Source organism: Homarus americanus, unplaced genomic scaffold, assembly GCF_018991925.1.
Source record: "Homarus americanus isolate GMGI-L3 unplaced genomic scaffold, GMGI_Hamer_2.0 scaffold33468, whole genome shotgun sequence".
Classification (NCBI taxonomy): domain Eukaryota; kingdom Metazoa; phylum Arthropoda; class Malacostraca; order Decapoda; family Nephropidae; genus Homarus; species Homarus americanus.
Window position 1 is genome coordinate 4,773,382 of NW_024714177.1, and position 19,649 is coordinate 4,793,030.

General features: G+C 43.6%; 1 pseudogene; it reads left to right on the forward strand.

The window, feature by feature from the left end:
* Positions 1–19,649, forward strand: part of LOC121877362 — a 90,860-nt pseudogene that overhangs the window by 39,336 nt on the left and 31,875 nt on the right.

The window sequence follows — 19,649 nt, forward strand, 5'->3', positions numbered from 1 at the left end:
CCCGACACAGCCAGCATTACACTGTATTAATGATGTATTATACCACAGTAAATACACTTAAATATCACTGTGTTGTTCTCCATGGACCGACACCAGTTGCCAACACAGACTAAATGGTACCATTATTCCCATGGAAATTTTGTAATAAGGATATATTCAGGTGGTGTTTGATAAGTAGTTCAGGTCTGTGTTAAGAACAATGGTACTTTGTCTCTCTCACCGATTGACTGTGTAAAAAAATAATCCTAATTAACAAAATAGAAACCGCATCCATTGATGACGTCAGAGCCATGACGTCACATTCGAGCGCAAACTAATTTTTCGTTTTCTTGCATTTTTTACAGCCTCTTTCATTTTTTTAACCCTCGTTTGCGGTACTAATTACATGACGCCCCACCTGCCCCCCAAAAAAATATATATATCCAACAGAAACAAATAATATGTTTGGAGCCAAGAGCACAGACTACCGGGCGAGCGTTCCGTAATCTGTATTAGAGGTTTGTAATGATAATGGACCATCTCCTTTAACGAAGCGAAAAGTGCATGCAATACCACCACCTTTTCACAGACACAAGCCGACGCCTCCCCACGGTCGATGGCTGCCGGAAAACTCCCTCCGATTACTGATAAACTATTAGGTAAATTGAAGTTTAATAAGTAGGTAAATTACTTGATGTTTTACAGGTAAATATGTGAATAAATTAGAGATTAATGAGTTGAATAATGAAGAGATAGATAAGTGGGGTAATTTAAAAGATACAATTGGTTAAGGTGAAGGTTAATGAGGGGTATTAGGGAGGTAAATGAGAGAAGGAGTTGAGGGCACAATGGCGAGTAACTTGAAGGTAAATGATAAAGTAAATTCACTCCCTCAACTCTTCCTACTTTCCTCATCCCTTCTCACTTCCTCACTCCTTCTATCCTTACCTACCTCGTGCCATCGCCCTCTTCTATTTTGGTTTTCTCCCCTAACCCCTATCCACCACTACCATAACGACCCTCCCAGACCACCACACCACTACCACAACGACCTCCCTGCCCACCACCACAACGACCCTCCCTGCCCACCACCACAACGACCCTCCCTTGCACCACCACAACGACCTCCCCACCACCTCAACGACCCTCCCTGCCCACCACCACAACGACCCTCCCTGAGCACCACCACAACGACCTCCCTGACCACCACAACGACCCTCCTGCCCACCACCACAACGACCCTATCCTTACCTCCACCACAGCGACCATCCCGATTCCACCACCACCACAACGTCCTTCACCACCGTTCTCTTCGTCTTCCCACAGGTGATCCTGATTGCCGTCGTGGCAGGGTTTCTCCATCGCCACCCCTGCTGGGCAACCTGATGGTGATGATAAGCTTCAAGATCGACAAACAGCTTCAGACGATCAGTAACTACTTTCTCCCTGGCCGTCGCTGACATTACTATAGGGGTGAGTGTGTGTGTGTGTGTGTGTGTGTGTGTGTGTGTGTGTGTGTGTGTGTGTGTGTGTGTGTGTGTGTGTGTGTGTGTGAAGATAGAAAGTATGTGAGAAAGAGAGACAGTAAGGCTTGTTTGGCTCTCCTCTTCCGCCATGATTATCTTCTAGTGTCCTTGTTCCATCTATTCCGAGAAATATCTTCCAGTTCATTGTCTTTTATTCTTATATCTTCCTTCTCCCTCTTCTATAGGTTTAGTGTCTTCCATGTGTATTTATTTCCATTTATTCTCTTTTCTTCCTTTATATGTGTGTTTATATTGTGTCTTTTCCTCTTTCTGCTTTTCCTCCTTCAATTTTTGCCTTTCTTGTACCTCTGTTTCATTGTTTTCGTTGTTCTTCCATCATTTATTATCATCCTCTTACACACACTGAACTTGTCTCTGGTGTTTCCTATTTTTTTGTCTTGTTTATATATAATATTTCTGATCTTCATTCATCTGTTTACTATTTTATCTGGATATTCTTTTCATTTATCATCGTCTTCCTCTTCTTCTCTTCCTCTCTTCTTCCTCTCTTCGTCCTCTTCTTCTTCCTCTCTTCTTCTTCCTCTTCTTCTTCCTCCTCATCTCCAGGTTAGTGTCAGTGCTCTTGGTTTACGTCGGTTACACACTAATGGGTCACTGGCCTCTGGGGAGTAACACTTTTATTTACGTGGTTTTATTTGTGATAGTTCTTCTTCTTCTTCTTCTTTCTTTTTGTGTTAATCTTTCCTTCTTATCATCGTTATCATCACATTCTCTCTCTCTAGGGTGGTATCGATGCTCTTGCTTGTCTTTATACACATTGATGGGTTACTGGCCGCTGGGGTCCTTCGTCTGCGACACCTGGCTGGCGCTCGACTACCTGGCCTCCAATGCTTGGTGCTCAACCTGCTCATAATCTCCTTGACCGATACTTCAGGTAAGCTCAGTGTTCTTGTTGTGCTCTGAGGGAAAGTGGGAGGAAGAATAGGAGGAGGAGGAGAAGGAAGGAAGGAGGGAGGTTACTTGTAAAGAGATAGATAGATTAAGTTTTTTTCTGTCCTCTCATGAGTTATTTTTCCACCAGCCACTTCCCTCACTCTCGCTATCCTTCATTAACCCTTCTTTCTTTCATCCCTCCTCCCTACCCACCCCTCCACCTCCTTTTCCTTACCTCCTCTCTCCTCCCATCTTCTTTACCTTCCATCCTCCTTCCTCTTGCCCTCCTTTTCCCTCCCTGCCCCCTCCCCACCCTTCCCTCTCCCTCCCTCCTATCTCCTCCCTCTTCTTCCTCTTGAATCTCTGATCTTCTATTGACCTGGAGGTCATCCACTTCACATTTATCCTCTCTCCACACACACATCCTACTCACCTTCCCTCGCTATCACCCCCCCTTATCACACAATCTCCGCTCACACACCATTTCTCTCCACTAATGTCTGCTAGCCCTCTCATAAGCCCACATGGCCTCCTGATTACGCGCTCTCTGCCAATTACCTGAACGAATTTGAGAGAGAGAGAGACAGCGTGCATTGGACCCCGGCTCATCACCTCGCTGCCTCCCTTTATCCGAGTCTGTGTTTTGATTCCCCCTCTGATTCTTATCTTTATTTTTATATTTTTCTGGTTTTGTTGTTTCCCTCAGTAATTCCACCTTTACTGCTTCTCTTTAACATCACTATCTCGTAACTGCCCTCAGCGTGACTCACACTACTGGTCTCCCTCAGCGTGACTCATACTACTGGTCCCTCCTCAGCGTGACTCACACTACTGGTACTCCCTCAGCGTGACTCACACTACTGGTCCCTCCCTCAGCGTGACCCACACTACTGGTCCCTCCTCAGCGTGACTCACTACTGGTCCCTCCCTCAGCGTGACTCTACTACTGGTCCCTCCTCAGCGTGACTCACACTACTGGTCCCTCCTCAGCGTGACTCACACTACTGGTCCTTCCCCAGCATGACTCACACTAGTGGTCCCTCCTCAGCGTGACTCACACTACTGGTCCCTCCCCCAGCGTGACTCACACTACTGGTCCCTCCCTCAGCGTGACTCACACTACTGGTCCCTCCCTCAGCGTGACTCACACTACTGGTCCTCCTCAGCGTGACTCACACTACCCCTCCCTCAGCGTGACTCCTACTACTGGTCCCTCCTCAGCGTGACTCACACTACTGGTCCCTCCTCAGTGTGACTCACACTACTGGTCCCTCCCCAGCGTGACTCACTCTCCCGTGACCACACTGCCGGTCCGTTCCTCAGCGTGACTCACACTACTGGTCCTCCCTCAGCGTGACTCACACTACTGGTCCTTCCCTCAGCGTGACTCACACTACTGGTCCCTCCCTCAGCGTGACTCACACTACTGGTCTTCCTCAGCGTGACTCACACCACTGGTCCCTCCCTCAGCGTGACTCACTCTCCTCTGTGTGACTCCACACTGCCGGTCCTTCCTCAGTATGACTCACACTCCTCAGCGTGACTCTCACCTCAGCGTAACTCACACCCTCAGCGTAACTCTCCCTCCCTCAGCGTGACCCTCACTACCCTTCTCCTCAGCGTGACTCACACTCCTCAGCGTGACTCACACTCCTTCAGCGTGACCCTCACTACCGGTCCTCTCAGCGTGACTCACACCTCAGCGTGACTCACACCCTTAGCGAGACTCTCACCCCTCAGCGACACTTAAACTCCCCAGCGTGACTCACATTCCTTCAGCGTGACCCTCACTACCGGTCCCTCCTCAGCGTGACTCACACCCTCAGCGTGACTCACATTCCTTCAGCGCACCACTCTACCGCTCCTCTCAGCGTGACCACACTCTCAGCGTGACTCACATTCCTTCAGCGTGACCCTCACTACCGGTCCCTCCTCAGCGTGACTCGGCCGCTGACCTACCAGGAAAAGGGACACCCTGCCGAGCGGCCTTCATGATTGGCTCAGCTTGGATGTCTCCTCATACTCTGGCCTCCTTGGATCTACTCCCTGGCCTTACATTGAGGGCTACAGGTGGGTAGATAAAGTGCTACATGAAGTGGTAGATCAAGTGGGTAGATACTGTAGATCAAGTGGTAGATAAAGCAGTAGATGAAGTGGTAGATGAAGTGGTAGATACTGTAGATCAAGTGGTAGATAAAGCAGTAGATGAAGTGGTAGATGAAGTGGTAGATACTGTAGATCAAGTGGTAGATAAAGCAGTAGATGAAGTGGTAGATGAAGTGGTAGATACTGTAGATCAAGTGGTAGATAAAGCGGTAGATGAAGTGGTAGATGAGTGGTAGATACTGAGATCAAGTGGTAGATAAAGCAGTAGATGAAGTGGTAGATGAAGTGGTAGATGAAGTGGTAGATACTGTAGATCAAGTGGTAGATAAAGCAGTAGATAAAGCGGTAGATGAGGTGGTAGATACTGTAGATCAAGTGGTAGATAAAGCAGTAGATGAAGTGGTAGATGAAGTGGTAGATACTGTAGATCAAGTGGTAGATAAAGCAGTAGATGAAGTGGTAGATCAAGTGGTAGATAAAGCAGTAGATGAAGTGGTAGATGAAGTGGTAGATACTGTGAATCAAGTGGTAGATAAAGCAGTAGATGAAGTGGTAGATGAAGTGGTAGATACTGTAGATCAAGTGGTAGATAAAGCAGTAGATGAAGTGGTAGATCAAGTGGTAGATAAAGCAGTAGATGAAGTGGTAGATGAAGCAGTAGGTGGTGGTAGATGAAGCAGTAGATGAAGTGGTAGATGAAGTGGTAGATACTGTAGATCAAGTGGTAGATAAACAGTAGATAAAGCGGTAGATGAGGGTGGTAGATGAAGCAGGATATGAGGTGGTAGATGAAGCAGTAGATGAAGTGGTAGATGAAGCAGTAGATGAAGTGGTAGATGAAGCAGTAGATGAAGTGGTAGATGAAGCAGTAGATGAAGTGGTAGATGAAGCAGTAGATGAAGTGGTAGATGAAGCAGTAGATGAAGTGGTAGATGAAGCAGGATAAGAGGTGGTAGATGAAGCAGCGCATGGTAGTAGATGATACATAAGGTAGTTCATGGTAGTAGATTACCGGCCATCAGACATTCTCACCTGTCATCAGACATCCTCATCATCCAGCAGCCATCAGACATCCTCCTCACCAGCCATCAGACATCCTCCTCACCAGCTATCAGACATCCTCCTCACCAGCTATCAGACATCCTCCTCACCAGCCATCAGACATCCTCCTCACCAGCCATCAGACATCCTCCTCACCAGCCATCAGACATCCTCCTCCAGCCATCAGACATCCTCCTCACCAGCTATCAGACATCCTCCTCACCAGCTATCAGACATCCTCCTCACCAGCTATCAGACACCTTCCTCACCAGCAGCCATCAGACACCTTCCTCACCAGCAGCCATCAGACATCCTCCTCACCTTCCTCTCGTCACCACCACCAGCCATCAGACATCCTTCTCACCAGCCATCAGACATCCTCCTCACCAGCCATCAGACATCATACTCACCAGCTATCAGACATCCTCCTCACCAGCCATCAGACATCCTCCTCACCAGCCATCAGACATAATCCTCACCAGCTATCAGACATCCTCCTCACCAGCCATCAGACATCCTCCTCACCAGCTATCAGACATCCTCCTCACCAGCCATCAGACATCATCCAGCAGCCATCAGACATCCTCCTCACCAGCCATCAGACATCACTCCTCACCAGCTATCAGACTTATCCCCTCCTCACCAGCTATCAGACATCCTCCTCACCAGCCATCAGACATCCTCCTCACCCAGCCATCAGACATCCTCCTCACACAGCCATCAGGGCATCCTCCTGCAGCCATCAGACATCCTCCTCACCAGCTATCAGACATCCTCCTCACCAGCTATCAGACACATCCTCCTCACCAGCTATCAGACACCTTCCTCACCAGCAGCCATCAGACACCTTCCTCACCAGCAGCCATCAGACATCCTCCTCACCTTCACTCTCGTCACCACCACCAGCCATCAGACATCTCCTTCTCACCAGCCATCAGACATCCTCCTCACCAGCCATCAGACATCATACTCACCAGCTATCAGACATCCTCCTCACCAGCCATCCAGACATCCTCCTCACGAAGCATTCAGACATAATCCTCACAGCTATCAGACATCCTCCCTCACCAGCCATCAGACATCCTCCTCACCAGCTATCAGACATCCTCCTCACCAGCCATCAGACATCATCCTCACCAGCTATCAGACATCCTCCTCACCAGCCATCGGGTATCCTCCTCACCAGCTATCAGGCATGCCTCCTCACTAACCATCAGACATCCTCACCCAGCAGCCATCAGACATCCTTCTCACCCCAACCATCAGGCATCCTCACCAGCAGCCATCAGACATCTCTTCTCACCCAGCCATCAGACATCATCCTCACCAGCTATCAGACATCCTCCTCACCAGCTATCAGACATCCTCCTCACCAGCTATCAGACATCCTCCTCACCAGCTATCAGACATCCTCATCAGCCATCAGACATCCTCCTCCCCAACCATCAGACATCCTCACCAACAGTCATCAGACATCCTCACCAGCCACCAGACATCCTCCTCACTAACCATCAGACATCCTCACCAGCAGCCATCAGACATCCTCACCAACAGCCATCAGACATCCTCACCAGCAGCCATCAGACATCCTCCTCACCAGCAGCTATCAGACATCCTCCTCACCAGCAGCTATCAGACATCCTCCTCACCAGCAGCCATCAGACATCCTCCTCACCAGCAGCCATCAGACATCCCCCTTATCTCCCTCTCGTCTCCACTACCCCGCAGGTCGGTCCCCACATCTGAGTGTTACATTCAGTTCATTGAGACCAACGAATACGTCACCTTCGGCACCGCCATCGCCGCCTTCTACCTGCCCGTCACGGTCATGTGCGGCCTGTACTGGAGGATCTGGAGGGAGACGGAGAAACGACAGAAGGACCTCACCAACCTGCAGGCGGGAAAAAAGGACCCGAGTAAGAGGTCCAACTCGAGGTGGGTGCTAGGCTGGTGTGGTGCTAGGCTGGTGTAGTGCTAGGCTGGTGTGGTGCTAGGCTGGTGTGGTGCAGGATGTGTGTGTGTGTGTGTGTGTGACGGGAGGGCATCTTCACAGGGTCAAGTGGTGTAGGTTTTCTTTCCGTGTGTGTGTGTGTGTGTGTGGGTTTTTTTTCTCGTGTTTTTTGTGTGTTTGTGGGCCACTTTTTGTGTGTTTGTAGTTTTTTTTTCGTGTGTGTGTTTTATTGCGTGTGATGGGTAGATTGTGTGTTTGTAGGTCCCTTTTTGTGTTTGTGTGTGTGTGTTGTGGTTTTTTCCTGTGTGTTGTGTTGTTGTGGTAGAGTAAAGTGGGGTTGAGGAAAGGGGTCAGCTGTGTGTGAGTCAACAAGGATCACCAAACTTTTTTGCCATAGTAATTTTATCGACCACCTCAATATATTTTTGGTTCAATATTTACGTACTTTTTTGTTATGATTTTCGTCATAAATTATTGTAATTGGTGTGTGTGTGTGTGTGTGTCTGTAAGTTACGCTTTATTTATATCCAAGTATCATTTTCCATTAGATATTTCCTTCTGTTTCATCCGTTAATGTTTTACTGATTCATTTAGTTTTTTAAGATGTGTAGATGTCATTTTCTTGGATGGTTTGTATTTTGGCAGCATGACTGCTTCCTGTTTTTACTGCTTTTTGGTGTTCATCACCGCTGCTAGAGAAGCTTTTTGATAGCACACACTTTTTTGATGTACTGCACATATTTCTCATTCTGACGTTCCTTTTTGTGGTAATGTCGTAATGGTTCGAATTATGGTAGAGGCCGTGGCCGAGTTGTGAGCTTGTCTGAGTTAATTAACCTGTCAGTGATCTTCATTCAAAAAACTGGTATTCAGTTTAGAAAATGATTTCAATCCTTCAATGTGTCAGTTAGGTTGACTGAATTCGAACCATTATAGGATTTTAAAGGCTATTTACATATTATTCTGTACTAGAAACTATGGTATTTTATTTCTCTCTTTGGCTCACTGACTTTTATTATTGTTATTATTATTATTATTATTATTTTAATTATTGTTATACCCAGTTATATAGCAGTGTGTTGCCTCACCTGTGTAGACTCAGGTGTGTTGCCTCACCTGTGCAGACTCAGGTGTGTTGCCTCACCTGTGTAGACTCAGGTGTGTTGCCTCACCTGTGTGGACTCGGGTGTGTTGCCTCACCTGTGTAGACGCAGATGTGTTGCCTCACCTGTGTAGACTCAGATGTGATGCCTCACCTGTGTAGACGCAGGTGTGTTGCCTCACCTGTGTAGACTCGGGTGTGTTGCCTCATATATGTAGACCTAGGTGTGCTTCACCTGACTCAGTTGCGTGTCTCTGTAGACTCAGGTGTGTTGCCTCACCTGTGTAGACTCGGGTGTGTTGCCTCATATATGTAGACCTAGGTGTGCTTCCTCACCTGTGTCTACTCAGTTGCGTTGCCTCACCTCTGTAGACTCAGGTGTGTTGCCTCACCTGTGTAGACTCGGGTGTGTTTCCTCACCTGTGTAGACTCGGGTGTGTTTCCTCACCTGTGTCGACTAAAGTGTTTTGCCTCACCTGTGTGAACTCAGGTGTTGCCTCACCTGTGTGGACTCAAGTGTGACATATCTCGTATATCTTGATTAAGTCTCCCCAAAGAACTGTTCAAGAAGGTGACGTAACAAGTCCTCAGTTTGTTTCCGGTTTACCAAGACAAGTAAAGACGTGTTACTGCTTAATAATGTGTACACGAGCATTAGTTGTCAACATTGTGCACATCAGTCTTTATTAGGGATCAATATTGCGCACACAAAGTTTTATCAACAGTCAAAATGTGTCAAATGAAATTTTTACCACATACCAAAATTTTGTGTCGTATACCAGGATGTGTGCTGAGAAGGTTTACTCTTCACAATCAGGTAACTGTGAATCATGAGTTATGGTGAGGAACTACCAGTTACGTGAGTGTGATGACATAACTGAGTAACTAGAAGTAACTGTTGAAAAATTTATGGCCAAAAGAAGTCACGGATCAAGACACTGGTGTCCCAATCCACTGTACCAGTCAGATATACATTAATGTCCAGTCGAAATTAACACTTTATTCTACAGATTAAATCATCCACACATATTTATGCCTGTACCTACATCACGTAACGTAAATAAGACCCAGGTAAATAGTACACGTTTTCCCCGTTGACTAAGTGTTATCATCGTGTTACCTGAGCCAAGTTTAGTACTTCCCTTAATAAAAAAAGAAGAAACAAAAATTAAACAATTCAATAGAAAACTCAACTCATATGCCCAAATAGACAATTAAATAAACACAGATACCTTGGTACTCATGAAAATAAAACTGACATTGGCGTTAAAGATAATCACAGGGAATATCACTCGATTTTTCCCTGACTGACCAAACACGTCGAGGAGTACAGTGCTGCCGCTTGGAACACTCACAACGCGGCGGTGGTTCAACAGACAGGCGCAACGTGAATTAAAAGTCTTTCCTTAACTTCCCTACAACGTATAGAACGACGTAAATCAGCCGACATGCTGTATTTACACATTCATCGATGACTATTTCTTGAAGTGTAAATGAAAGTAATATTACAGTACAATATCTATCGTGTGGTCATCTGACGTTCACCATCAACGTAGGATATTTCAACGCCGGAACAGAACATAAGAGCGTTTAAACTTTCAATCCAAGTTCAGAGTGTTGTAGTAGAGGAACTTTTTAATGTGTATTTTCGGATCTTCACAATTCATGTTTTTTTTTTATTCCTTCGAGTAGATTGGAAAAGGTTTGTAGGTCTCTGAGAACAGCCAACAGCAGCGATTGGAAAATACAAAATAAAACCTTCACTTGCAATCACGGTAGCTGAAGGGGAGGTGTGTGTGTGTGTGTGTGTGTGTGTGTGTGTGTGTGTGTTATCGGAGTCATGGTTGTGTAGTAGCCGATGAGAGGAGTGTTTCAAAAGGTTCATTTCAGTCAGTGGCAATGTTAACAAAGCTGAGTGATCGGAGCCCTGTGTGTGTGTGTGTGTGTGTGGCGGCCTACAGCAGCTGTCACGTGTATCATAAGCCACATATCAAGCCACATATAATTAGATTCAACGTACGGTACCTGTCAAGCAGAAGCCGCCGTTCGACACATGACAAGGTACCAGTCTCACCCATACATACCTGTTGTCTATACACAGGTTGACAACGGGGTGCCAGTTACGGTCTGGTGTTCCCACGAGCAAAATATTGAATTGGATTTGTATTGTTATTTCAGTTCGTTATAATCAGCTTACTGTCTTGTGTACGCAGGCGCTGATTGGCTGTTGATTCATAACAACCCAATTTCGGTATGGGTTTTTTTTTTCAATTCTTTCTCTATTGATTAATTGAGTTTATGTTTTTGCATTTTTTTTTAATATTTCCTACGAGTTCTTTTAAAATTAATTGCTATAGATTTTATTTCTTCTCAATATTTTAATAATTTCGCCAATTTATTAATGTAGTGGTATAAATTCTCACCATTAACTCTATACTAGTCTTATCACCTCCACAAACTTTGAATTAAAAAAAATTAATCCATTAATTTTATCACCTTCACAAACCTGATTTAACAATGGAATAATTCTCATATCGTGTATAGGAATTTATCAAGGATCTGTCTTCATGATGAAATTCTGTCACAGCTCAAAATTAATCTGCAGAGTTAGGAAAAATGGCTTTATTGAGCAACAGTAATTGGTAAGGATTATACCTGTATTGACTGACGTAGAGAATATATATATATACCTTAACATGGGACCTCATGCTTAAGGGAGTGTTCTGAGTGCTTGAGTGAATGGTAGTTTAGTGCTGGAGTGCTTGAGTGAGTGCTTGAGTGATAGCTTAGGTTGTGTAGTGCATAAGAAAGTGTTGGCTGAGTGCTGGAGTGCTTGAGTGAGTCCTAGCTGAATGCTGGAGTGCTTGAGTGAGGGTTAACAGAGTGCTGGAGTGCTTGAGTGTTATCTGAGTGCTCGAGTGCTTGAGTGAGTGTTAGCTGAATGCTGGAGTGCTTGAGTGAGTGTTAGCTGAGTATTGGAATGCTTGAGTGAGTGTTAGCTGAGTGCTTCAGTGAGTGTTAGCTGAATGCTGGAGTGCTAGCGACAAGAGAGATCCCTAGCGGTGTGCCACAGGTCAAGTTAGGTGTGTGTGTCAAAGGTCATATCTTCCTTCACCTGTTCCATCACTGCCTTCTCTTGCTTCACCTGTTCCATCACTTCCTTCTCTTCCTTCACCTGTTCCATCTTTTCCTTTTCTTTCTTCACCTGTTCCATCATTTTTTTCTTCCTGCACCTGTTCCATCATTTCCTTCTCTTCCTTCACCAGTTCCATCTCTTTCTTCACCTGTACCAGTGTACGCATGTATGTATGTATGTATGTATGTAAGTATGTATGTATGTATGTATGTATGATTCACTTTTGGCAACAGTTAAATCCAGGTCAAGGTCACAGAACGAGGTCAAAGCGTTCAAGTGAAACAATATCATTAACCTCGTCTCGTTCTCGTCTGACAGTTATTCAGGATTTGTGGTCATGGAGCTTACTGACGCAGGGAGGCCAAGGCTTCACCCACGTTCCCGAGTAGTGCAGTAATTTAACACATCTTAACACGACTTAACACAACATCTTAACACGACAAAACACGACATCTTTACACAACATCTTAACATGACTTAACACAACATCTTTGCACAACATCTTAACACAGCATCTTAACACGACTTAACACAACATCTTAACACAGCATCTTAACACGACTTAACACAACTTAACACAACATCTTAACACGACTTAACACAACATCTTAACACAACATCTTAACACGACTTAACACAACATCTTAACACGACGACTTAACACAACATCTTAACACGACAACACAACATCTTAACACGACTTAACACAACATCTTAACACAACATCTTAACACGACTTAACACAACATCTTAACACAACATCTTAGCACGACTTAACACAACATCTTAACACGACAACACAACATCTTAACACAGCATCTTAACACAACTTAATGCAACAAATTAACACAGCATCTTAACACGACTTAACACAACATCTTAACACAGCATCTTAACACAACTTAACACAACATCTTAACACAGCATCTTAGCACGACTTAACACAACATCTTAACACGACTTAACACAACATCTCAACACGACGACTTAACACAACATCTTAACACGACTTAACACAACATCTTAACACGACTTAACACAACATCTTAACACAACATCTTAACACAACATCTTAACACAACATCTTAACACAACATCTTAACACACGTATAAGATTCATTTAACATCATTGTATAGAGAGAGCGACCCGCCTCACCCTGACCTCAGCTTGCTGGTGTCATTCCACTAATCTGAATTGCAAATTGCAACATCCAGTCCACAATTTCTGCAATCTTTCAGCAAATTTGCAAAGCTTGGGAGTTCTTTTTGTTGCTTTAAGAACTCAATACGTGTGTGTGTGTGTGTGTGTGTGTGTGTGTGTGTGTGTTTGTGTGTGTGTGTGTGTGTGTGTGTGTGTGTGTGTGTGTGTGTGTGTGTGTGTAAATAAGATGTGTGTGTATATATGATGTTGTGTATGTTTGATGTGTGCATATGATGTTGTGTATGTCTGATGTGTGTGTGTGTGTGTGCATGATGTGTGTGTGCATGATGTGTGTGTGCATGATGTGTGCGTATGTTGTGTGCGTATGTTGTGTGTAGAAAACTGGGAGAATATTGATATAAATTACTGTTTGAAGAGAGGCTGTTGTTGTTGTTTTTTCTATACTTCAGGTAAAAGAAATTTTTTGAGTAAATATTTACCTCAGTTTACAGTTGGGGAAGTGAAGGTGGTCGAGTGCAGTGCCGGCCATGTTGTTTCCTTGTATAGCGAAGGCTGTATCCACACACACACTGTATCCACACTGTATCCACACTGCCCCTAATGGAGAGTCATGTCTGCGGGACCCACTTGCTCCTTCATATGTAAATTTTATATGTTAGAGCAAAAAAAGAGAAAGTTTTACAATAAAGGAAGACCTTCTCAGCCTCCCTGACGCGAGGTACAAATGAATGACGTCATACAGTAACTTGAGGTACAAATGACATGATTTATTTTGTAATTGAGAATTTTATTATTATTTTTTTATTTATTTTTTATTATTTAAATTTAAAGTCCTGGATTTCCATAATTTAGTCATTAGAATTTATAATATTTAGACTTAAGTATTTTGTAGATTTTTTAAATGTTAACATCTTCAATATTAGGTTACATTACGTTACGTTACGTTTGGTTGCAGTAGGTTAGGTTAGGTTAGGTTAGGTTAGGTTAGGTTAGGTTAGGTTAGGTTAGGTTAGGTTAGGTAATCAAAAAGGTTGGGTTAGGTTAGGTTACGTTGCGTTACGTTACGTTAGGGTACGTAATAAAAACGTGGGTATTCCTTCTGGGTGGCTCTTTAACATAAAATGATCAGAAAAACACCACTGAAAAAGGACTAGTTTTGTGGGGCTTCTGGGCTGTCTTGAGTCACTCTTGGGAAGGGGGCTTAGCTTCCCTGAGCCTATGGAGAGAGGGGAAGTAGAAGAGAGAGGGATAGGGAGAAGAGAGAGGGATAGGGAGAAGAGAGAGGGATAGGGAGAAGAGAAATGGGAGAGTGGAGAGGAGGAGTATTAGAGAGAGAGTAAGAAATATAGAGAAATATGGGGAAGGGGGTGGAGAGAGAGAGAGAGAGAGAGAGGGAGCTGAGGTGAGAGTAAGGCGAGGAGAGTAGAGGAGAAAGAGTAGAGAGAGTGGGAAGAAAGAGGTAAGAGAGAGTAGAGGGATGAGGGGGAGAGAGAAGAAAGTTAGGAAAGAGAGATAGACGGACAGAGAAGAGAGTAGGAAGAAAGAGTGGAGAGGGAAAATAGGAGAGAGTAGGTGGAGAGAGAAGAGAGTAGAGAGAGAGGGATAGGAGGAGAGGGAAGAGAGAGGGCAGAGTAAAAAAGAGAGTAGGGGAGAGAGAAGCGAGTAAGGAGGGGTAATGGAGAAGAAGAGTAAGGAGGAATAAGGAAGGAGAGAAGAGAATAAGATAAAGGAGTAGAGGAGAAAGTGGAGAGGGAAAGTTGGGAAAGAGAATATGGGTAAATAAAAGAGTAGAGAAAGAGGAAAGAGTGAAAGAGGAGTAAAGAAAACGGAACCAGGAGAGAGAGAGAGTGGATATATGAATACATACATACATATATATATTTATACATACATCCATAAATACATAATAAGATGAGAGGTAGAGAGAGTGGGAAAAGTGAGAGAGCGAGAGAAAGGGAGAGAAAGTGGGAGAGAGAAAATAAGGTGGGAGGTGTAAGAGAGAACATCACTAAGCAGCTTTCCTCACTGGTTTTATTTCTGGCTGTTACTGAGGAGGAATTATGCCGAGGAAGTCTCTCTCTCTCTCTCTCTCTCTCTCTCTCTCTCTCTCATAGAAAGAGAGGGGGAAAAGAAAGAGAGAGAAACAATAGGAAGGAAGGAGAGGAGATTGATGAGGAGAGAGAGAGAGAGAGAGGAAAGGGCGGGGAGAGGGAAAAGAAGGAAGAGTGGAGAGGGAGGTGAAGGACTGGTTTAAAGTTGCTTATCTACAACGACACTTGAATTAACCTGTGTGTGTGTGTGTGTGTGTGTGTGTGTGTGTGTGTGTGTGTGTGTGTGTGTGTGTGTGTGTGTGTGTGTGTGTGTGTGTGTGTGTGGATAATTTATGGTTGCGGTGATTGTGGTAGTTATAGTTGTAGAGAGAGAGAGATGGAATTGACTTTCACCACATTACCTGATAACGAGGTCACCCGGCTGCCTTAAGTGCGTTACTCCCCTTAATTGAAGGTGACTTACCTGCTTGGCTGTTAATGCCACTCACCTGCCGAATGGTGAATGTTATTACAGGGTCATATCAAAGGTACTGTTCTCGAACTTGTGTGTGTGTGTGTGTGTGTGTGTGTGTGTGTGTGTGTGTGTGTGTGTGTGTGTGTGTGTGTGTGTGTGTGTGTGCGTAGATTTTAACAGTGCGTATTATAATAACTATGAATCTTCAAGCTAAGTATTGACATTGTACAGAAACTCACCTGTGGGATGAGAAGTTGGTCTCCTCATCCCAGGTTAATGTTTATACCAGGGGGTCACCTTAAAGGCTACCAGGTAACATAACACTACTTTTAATGTCTCTTACACACACACACACACACACACACACACACACACACACACACACACACACACATCACCAGTGGTTGTTTCGTTATCTCTACCCTCGCCACGAACAAGAGGACACGGGTTCGATCGTAATGTTTCGAATGTAGTTATATTTGGCGATGCTTTCACGATCCCCAGAAGATGTCTTGCGATAACTGATTCAACCTGCTGAAAAAAATATAAGTGTCAAGAATGAACCCACAGAACCTCGTAAGATTCCCTCAGGAGAGCTCTTACGATAAATGACTTTAACCTCTCGGCCAAGACCACGAGGCGGCCTCTGGTGATTTACCGCAAGTCTCGGTACAGAAAGGCGTATACCGGTGTTTCTCGAGTGATGGCGGTACAGCATCTGCCGCTCAGTACCACTTTGATCTATACCTCATGACCCGTTGTGGGGTGAGACAGTGACCACAGGATGACGGGTCTCAGGGACAGTTGGGGTAGAAATAATTGCCCTGAAAAACCATCTTCACCATAGGGTACAGTTGTGGAAATGTGTCCCTACACCTCTGTGGTAACCCATGTCTCCACACGGCAACGTTACAGTAGTAGTATCACTATTTATGAATGAATGGGTATTGGTCATGTAACGACGGACGTGATTGGTGGATTGGTTTGCTATAGGTCATATAGGTTTGCCGTTTGGAGACACAGGCTACCACAGGGGGTGAAGGGACGCATTTCCACAACTGTACAATAATTACAGTAAATCAAGAATAAAAGTGGGTTCCATTGGACAAGGTGGATTCATCTTATTGTATAATAGGCCTTCAGTACACAGGGAAGCAGTGTGGCCGGCACTACACTCGACCGAATTTATTTCCCCAAGCGTAAAGTTTGGTACTCATTAACAGGTGGGTGGAGGAACTGACCCTCAGAACAGAAGGCGAGTGCTGTTGCTACTCGGTCACCACGACACCTAACAACAACAGTACAGTGCCTCATAGAACATAATACATACATAGTAATATGTATATTAAAGCACACAGTAAAATATAGACCCCCCTGCTGCCTGCGACACACAAAGCAGATCACACCAAATTAGGGCGGCAGATTAATTCAGGACAGGATGCAAACGCACTACAGGAGGATTTAAATAAACTGCAGGGGTGGTCAGAAAAATGGCAAATGAAATTCAACACCAGCAAGTGCAGCGTACTTAATATTGGAAGAACAAATACTGTCAATGTATACAGCCTTAACAACATCAGCCTAGAGAAGTCGACTTGTGAAAGAGACTTAGGGGTACTTGTAAGCCCGGACCTAGGGCCTAGAAAACAGTGTGTTAATGTTCGAAATAAGGCAAACAGAGTATTAGGTTTTATGTCTAGAAGTGTAAGTAATAAGAGTGCAGAGGTCTTATTGCAACTATATCTTGCGCTAGTCAGGCCGCACCTCGATTATGCGGTTCAGTTCTGGTGCCCTATTATAGAATGGATATCAATTCACTAGAGTCGGTGCAGCGAAGAATGACGAAAATGATTCCGGGACTTAGAAACCTTCCATATCAAGATAGGTTAAAGAAACTAAACTTGCATTCCCTAGAAAGACGAAGAGTGTGGGGAGATATGATAGAAGTATTTAAGTGGGTGAAAGGAATCAATAGAGGAGATATAGATAAAGTTCTTATAATATCCGAGCAGGATAGGACTCGTTGCAACGGATTTAAGTTGGATAAGTTTAGGTTTAGGACGGAGATAGGAAGGAACTGGTTCAGAAATAGGGTGGTGGACGAGTGGAACAAGCTTAGCAACTTTGTAGTAAGTGCGGGAACGCTGGAAAGTTTTAAAAGGAGGCTAGATAGATTCATGGATGATAGAGAGTGGTAGTAACTCTCGACAGGAGCTGCCATGCACAGGCCAACCGACCTATTGCAGACTCGTTATTTTCTTATATTCTTATATAGATCAGGTCAGGTGAGAATTGAGTGTTGAGTGTCAGCTATGAGCGTCCACCTTGACCTGTGTAGTCGTCATCAAGAGAGGTAGACACTAGCCATCAAGGTCCCCCTGGTACTGGGTGACGTGCGGTGCCTGTATCCCCTGGTTACTAGAGGTCACCGTCCTTGTGTTTCTCCCAACCAGCTGGTAGAGGCAGCCGGAATTCCTGCTGGTGAGGTCTTGTGTATCACCGTCACAGCCGCCACGTCATTCTCGTCCTTCTGCCGTGACGATTAGCCAGTCAAAAGAATAATGATGGCAGTTTTAATGACAAGGGCTCTAATCCAAATCGTGACTAATAACTAATTAAAAGATTTCCCTTCATGGCGATTCATTATAAAAAGGACTTCTAATCCACATCATACGATTGTAACTCTTAGTGATTTTGTTATTCAAGAAGTCTTCTAATCTCCACCAATACGAATAGCCAATAATACAATTACAAGTTCTAATCATAGGAAGAAATACTAGTCATAGAATTACTATTCCTAACGAATCACAATAAAGGACTTCTCGGGCCAATCATAACGAATAGCGAATCATGGGATTACACCTCATGGAGATTTACTGAAAGGATTAACTGTGTTGAAGATTGTTATGAGACACGACACCTTCTGATAACACACACGTTTGTATATGAGAAACTTTATTATTTATGTCTGTCTTTCTGTTTTTATTTACATCTCTATGTCTAAATTACGTCTTTTTATTAGTCTCTATGTCTATATTACGTCTTTTTATGTCTTTACATATGATTTACGTCTCTATGTGTATACCGTATATATCTGATTTACGTCTGTCAGATTTGCGGCTTTCTATAAGCCTTTATGTCTGATTTATGTTTTTATAAGTCTCTATGTCTGATTTACGTATTTTATGCCTTAGTATATAATGTACATATCTATATATATATTTGTCTGATTTACGTCTCTATGTGTATCAGTCTCTATGTCTCATTTACGTCTATGTGTATTTATGTCTCATTTACGTCTATGTGTCTTTGCTTGTCTTAGTTATGTCTGTCTCTATACATATATGTCTTTCCGTCTTTATGGCTATGTCTAGATGTCTACATAGATGTCTTAGTCAGTATTTAGAGTCTTTATATATTTTTTTGTCTTTCTGTAAATTATTATAATATATATGTCTAATTTATGCGTTTCCATGTCTTAATGTGTATATTATGACATGTCTTATAGCCAGGGCTCTATGTTTCGTGTCTGTAGTCTTGTATTTATGTTCTTTATGTTTGTATTTATGTCTTAACTTATGTCTATAGGCGTGTCTTTATGTCTTTCTGTGTATTTATGTCTTTAAATTTCTATTACGTATATTTATGCGTTGATTTGGTTTACGTTGGTTTTGTTTTGTCTATGTCTGTTTTTATGTCTTGTGTCTGTATGTCTGTGTGTCTCTTTGTGTGTCTATGTCTATGTCTGTGTCTATCTTCGTAAAATATCTTTGTCTCGATATGTCTATGTATAGTTCTTTATTTGTGTATGTCTATCTGTCTGTATGTCTATCTGTCTGTATGTCTATCTGTCTGTATGTCTATCTGTCTCTCTCTCAGTTTTCGTCCCCCTATTTTGTATTATGTCTGTATTGTCCTTATTTATGTCTATATTTTATCTCTCAATGGCTGGTTATAATTAAGCCATTCTGGATACTTCGTGAGTTGTGTTAATTTTGGGTAATATTGTCGTGAATTTTGTTAGTTTTTATATCTCGTTAAATTTATCTATCGGGTTTGTTAAATTTGTTATATATTGTATGGTATAATTAGGCGACCTCCGGCATACCAGTTAACTCCCGGCACTTAATTTGATTGGTTGAAATTATGTTACGTCATTGGATGATGATGTGTCATTGGCTATTTCTAGGTTAACTGATTGGCTGATTTTTATCGTGAAGTCATATCTAGGTTAATTGACTGGCTGT